Below are 6,000 nucleotides of genomic sequence, written 5' to 3'. Positions count from 1 at the left end.
CCCTACCGCCCCCCCACAATCACAGCTGTCCACTAGGGAGTCCCTTTGCCTCTCTGGATCTTGCTTGTTTCATTTGTAAAATGGGAGGAAAAGTAAGTGACACAGATGATTTTTTGAGATGCTCTTAAAATACAGACTCTGCATTTATAAGCACCTAAAAAAACAACAACAATGAAATCTTAGATTTATGGAGTATGTAGCACAGAGACAAAAAAGTACATTATTTTGTACATTACGTCAACAAACCTATAAGGTATTTGATCAACTAGGAACTTTACTCATTTGTTAGCAACCCCAAATAACAGTGGCTTAAACCATTTAGATGTTCTTTTTCTTTTATATTACATGAACACCACAGAGCTGCTATGGTGATTTGACATTAAATCTTTCCAGTTTCTGGGTCCAGTGGTGACCCAGAATCTTTCCAACTTTCCACTCTGCCATCCTTAGCTCATTACTTCCATCTTTAAGGCTGCTTCGTGGTTGCAAGATGGCGGCTGTGTCCCTAGCCATCATGCCCACATTGTAGGCAGCAGGAGGGAAACTAGAAAAAAGGGAAGAGGGTGAACCTCCCAGACGAGTGGGGTCCTTTTAAAAGTTTCCCCCAGAAGCCCCATCTGATGATGTTCACCTGTCATCCCTGTCTGCAAGAGGGGCTAGGCGCATTGCTGTCTCCAGTAATCCCAGGGTTCAGTAAGTAAGGATAACAAGGCTGGATACTTGATAGGGAACTAGTAGTCTCTGTCATAAGAAGGTACTATTATCATACACATTTTACAGATGAATAAACATAGGTAAGCAACTCGCCAAGCATATAGCTAGGAAGTTCAGGAGTTGGAATTCAAAATCAGGCTGACTCCAGATCCTAATCTGTATGCTCAATAAAAGTGAGATGATGACGGGTCAAATGATGCAGCCTCAAGTCCTCGTCTCCGCATCTGTAGAATGGGATCAGAGTGCTTGCGTCACAGGCTGTATGGCGGGGGGCGTGGGTGGTGGTAAATGAGATCACGCATAGGAAAAGCTTGAGAATTTGGCTGAGCATAGGAGATGCTCAGAAACAGTAGATGCAGATTTTGATAGCCTGGCACTTACTGTGCTGTTGCCCAAGTGTCCCACGTGAAAACACACCTCTCAGGAGACCTGTAAACTGCTGAAGCCCAGGGAACGTTCTGTCCAATATGCCCTCTGGATCTGGACATCCTTGCTCGTGTGTGAATCTCCTAAAAGCACCTGGCACATGATAGGGCCAGAGTCACAGTTGGTTGATTGACAGAACAAATACTTTGTTTCCTTTTGGATGTTAAAATTACATAATTCTCCTCTGTGGATCACTTACCGTAACAAAGATGCAGGCAAAGAGAGGCTGCAAGATCAGACCCGCTTGTGGATGGATATACATATGGGTGCACGTGTGTATGTTTGTGTATGTGTTTATGTCTGTATTGTTTGAGCATGGTGCTAGGGGGGAAAGCAACCTCACAAGAAGGGGAGATTCCAAATAGAATTCCACTTTTCCCTGATATTCTCAAAATACACCATTCGAGTTAAATTGTATTCAAGTATTAATGAAATGAATGAGGGAGAAAACATGAATAACACATAGGTTATAAGTGCTAATTATGAAGACACACTTATTTTGAAGAAAAGAAAACCTTCCATAAAGCATTTGTAAAAGCACAAAGAAAAAGAGAAAATCGTGTAACTCTGAGATGTCCACAGGGTCTACAGGGAGAACTGCTAAGACATCCTCAAAGGAGCTTCTGCGTGGAGGGATGTATTGGTCAAAATCCACAGTCAGTGTTTTCAGATTTGTTTATTTAATCATTTACAATGATGGTTCCTAGAGTAGATGTAAACGAAAAGCAAGATTCCTGCTCTGGTCCAGATTTCTTCCCTTTCTTGAGACTGTTTAACCGTCAGACCAAAGGTGGGCACTCGTCCTTGATCTCAGAACGTGGACCAAGAACCAAGAGAGGAGCGCACCCTTGTGCCGAGGTAGGCTGCCTGGTTCTGGAAGTCAAAGACCCCTCTTCTCACCTTCACACAGAACTAGGTGGTGGAGCCCTGCTGTTTCCATTCACACCAATCTCGTGTCCAACTCAGGGACTTTGCACTGGCTGTTCCTTGCCTGGAACCTTCTTCCCAGGAATTCACAGGCTCACTCCTTTCCTTCAGTCACACGTCTCTCAAATGTCCCTCCAAGTCCCGTCATTATGTTCTTACCCTATTTTACCGCTAGTATTAATACTTGGCACTATCTATACATTTGTTTATTTATTTTCTGTCTCTCCCACTACACTGTAAACTCCACAGGGTAGAAGTTTTGTTGCCATTACTACCCGATCTCTGGTACCAGAACAGCACTTGACATATAATAGTTGCTCAATAAACATTTGCAGATGAATGAATGAATACTTTGATAACCACAATTCTCAGAGAGAATTCAACTGACTACAGCCAAGTGATTTTATTGCATTTGCAGAACTGAAAATCCATATCCTCTCAATCTTTCAAGTCTAGATTGGGGTCCATCTGTTTCTCAGTCAGGAGAACCCAGAACCTTAACAGACACGCACAACTGTGAGTGTCACTGTCGTGTTACAAATGTACATATCTTGCCTCTTTCATTGCTTTGCCCCACAATTAGCCTCCTGGAGGGCTGGTCTCACAATTACTGATTTTTCTAAGATTATGCTCTCCTCGAGGACATGGCTGCAGCTCATTTCTATATGACCCCCAGTGCAAACAGCACAGCCTTGTATTTATTTATTTATTTATTTTTTAAAAATTGAAGTATAGTTGATTTACAATGTTGTATTAGCGTCCGGTGTAAGCAAAGTGATTCAGTTATGTGTACATATATATGTAAATATATATATTCTTTTTCAGATGCTTTTCCATTATAAGTTATTATAAGATATTGAATATACTTCCCTGTGCTATACAGTAGGACCTTCTTGTTTATCTATTTTATATATAATAATGTGCATTTGTTAATCCCAAACTCCTAATTTATCACCCCTGCTTTTCCTTTGTTGACCGTAAATTTGTTTTCTATGTCTGTGAGTCTATTTCTCTTTTGTACATGAATTCACTTGTATCATTTTTTATTAGATTCCACATATAAGTGATATCATATGATATTTGTCTTTCTCTGTCTGACTTACTTCACGCTGTATGACGGTCTCTAGTTCCATCCACGTCTCTGCAAATGGCACAATTTCATTCCTTCTTCTGGCTGAGTAATATTCCATTGGATATATGTACCACATCTTCTTTATCCATTCATCTGTCGATGGGTATTTAGGTTGCTTCCATGTCCTGGCTATTGTAAACAGTGCTGCTATGAACATTGGGGTGCATGGATCTTTTTGAATAAGTTTCCATCTTTTCCGGATACACAGCATAGCATTTTAATTGTGACTCACATTTATTCAGCATGTGCTATGGGCCAGGTGCCATACCAAGTACATCACATGCATTCACTTAGTGGCTTTCTTGTTCTTTTTTTAAAAATCACACTACAGAAATAAACATGTTTTACATGTCAACCCAGGAAGTGATATGTGCGTGTATAGCCACAGTCGTATCTATATCTCTACTACTGCTGAAACCAAAACTTTAAAAACTATACTCATGGGTCCTATGGGAAATGCATATTGATATTTCCATTCTATTTATTTTTAAAAAATGCTAGTTGTCACCCACTGAATGAGGGGTCGCCCTGGGGCAAATCCAGCCTGACTCCTGTTTTTGTCAATAAAGTTTTATGGGGACACAGCCACACCCATTTATGCATGCGTTCTCTGTGACGGCTTTTGCACATCACAAGCAGAGTTGCGACAGACACCATTATACCTAAATAAGTACTATCTAGCCCTTTAAGAAAGAGTTTGCTGACACTTGCACTCAACTGATTTCAGGTTCACCTAGGAGTCGTGACCTACAGTTTTAGGAACACCCTTTTGGCTCATGCCATTCCGACAACTGCCCTTTAAGGGTGGTGCATGTCCTGCTCAGTTCCAAGTGAGCACACTGAGGGTGAGAGCATGACACTGGCCCCTAGACAGGTGATGAGTCAGCCTGCAGAGCTGGGTCTGACCTAAGTCACCCCAGAACAGAGCCGGTGGCAGTTAACTAACCTGGAATTCTCCTCTGCTTTAGGGTGAGTTGAATATAGGTTTGTTGGTCAAAGGAACGATACACAAATTACATTTGTAACTTTAAAAAACTTATCTTACGGGTAAACTTTGGAAGAAATGTTGGTCTTATTCTCCACCATATCCCTCAATAAATGAGTAAGGGAATGATACCAAGGAGCATTTAGTAGGCGGTACAACTTTTAAAAATTAAGTCACTACATTTTAATTTTTTATTTCGAATATAGGCTCGGCTGCCTTGTTGGATTTGTTATTTAAACCTGACCTATAGCACTGATATCTACACACATATGGTAGACCAGCAGCTTGGCAGGACTCCCCGTGACTCACGCTCTTGTGTAATCCCCTCCCCTCCAGTGTGGGCTGGACCTCGTGATGCTCTCCTTACCAGCAGAGGACAGCAAAGGGATGGGATGTTATGTCTGAGATCAGGTTGTAGAGGACTGAGACTTCCATCTTGCTGGCATGTCCCTTGGCCTTCACTGGCTGGCTAAGATGAAGCCAGTTGCCATATTGGGGTCCGCCCCGTGGAAGGGCCCACCTGGCCAGGAACTGAGGGAGGCTCCCAGTTCAACACCCTGCAAGGAACTGAGAACTTGGAAGCAGATCCTGCCCAGGTTAAGCCTTCAGACACCTTGACTGCCTTTGTAGAAAACCTGGGCTGGGAGACCCAGCTAAGCCATGTCTGGATTCCTGGCTCCATAGAAACTGTGGGATAAAAAATATGTTCTGTTTTTCATCACTAAGTTTTGGAGTAATTTGTTATGTGGCAACACATAGCTAGTACACCACACTACTTTATTATAATTTGGGTTTCTGGGATCCCCATCAATCAACAAATACATCCTCGGCAGCTATTAGGTGCCCGGTCCTATGAAGGATGGAGCAGAGCATCTGTGGGGCCTAAGGCTCCTACCCTCAGGGAGCTCACCATCTAGTGAGAGATTAGAATTAGAGCCACATTTCGTGTTCTTAGACACATTGGTAATTGATAGTCGTTTGCCTTCCATCTAAGAAGGTGCCCAATGGACTCTGTTTATTCTCTTCAGTTGAATGCTGCTTTCTTAGGTTTCCCATAGATTTTCACAGTGTAGGTCCCCTCTTAGCTGTCGAGGTTGGAAATTCTTTATGAGAGTGGGGAGCAGGAAGCCCTCCCAAAATGGCCTTGGGCTTCCTTGGTCTGACACCCCGAAACTGTGAGTTGGTTCAAAAGGAACAGTAAGTGAGGCCTGATATTACCACAAATAATTTGGTTTCTGAAAGTCAAAAATGAACCAGATGGCTTTTAAGGAAAACAGGACACACATCAGATTCCAATTATATTAAAATGATGACCCAATTTAGGAAAACACGAAGTGTAATAAAAAAATGTTTAAATAAACAAAATCTGCATAGTTATGAAACTATAATGTTTGCCGGGCTCCTCACTTTGGATAATGAATTTCTAAACTAGATGGATTGCATTCCAAACTTGAATCCAGCCTTGGAGAAGCCTGCAGTACTGTTTGGAATTGCAGACGATCGGAAGAGGAAAGAAAAAAAAATTTTTAGCGTGTGTGTCAGCAGCCAATTTCGGGAAAGGAAAGGTCAGCTCTACACAAATGTGATAGATCCTATTCTAATGCAACCAGGAATAGTCAGCGCTCGCCCTGCTTTGTTGGCTGAACATGGTGACACCTCTCGCTGGCGGCAGTTGCTGTCGCCCGGAAACCTTCAGCGCCACTGGCAGACTCAGCGCTCGGCTGGGTTGTCAGGGAGCGCCTCGGATTTATCTATTTATTTTTCTAGATAAATTAAAAACTCAGGGGGCACTTAAAATAAACTAGCAACTGCTCCT

Source organism: Balaenoptera physalus (assembly GCF_965194825.1).
Source record: "Balaenoptera physalus genome assembly, chromosome: 2".
Taxonomy (NCBI): Eukaryota; Metazoa; Chordata; class Mammalia; order Artiodactyla; family Balaenopteridae; genus Balaenoptera; species Balaenoptera physalus.
This window is presented reverse-complemented; position numbering follows the sequence as displayed.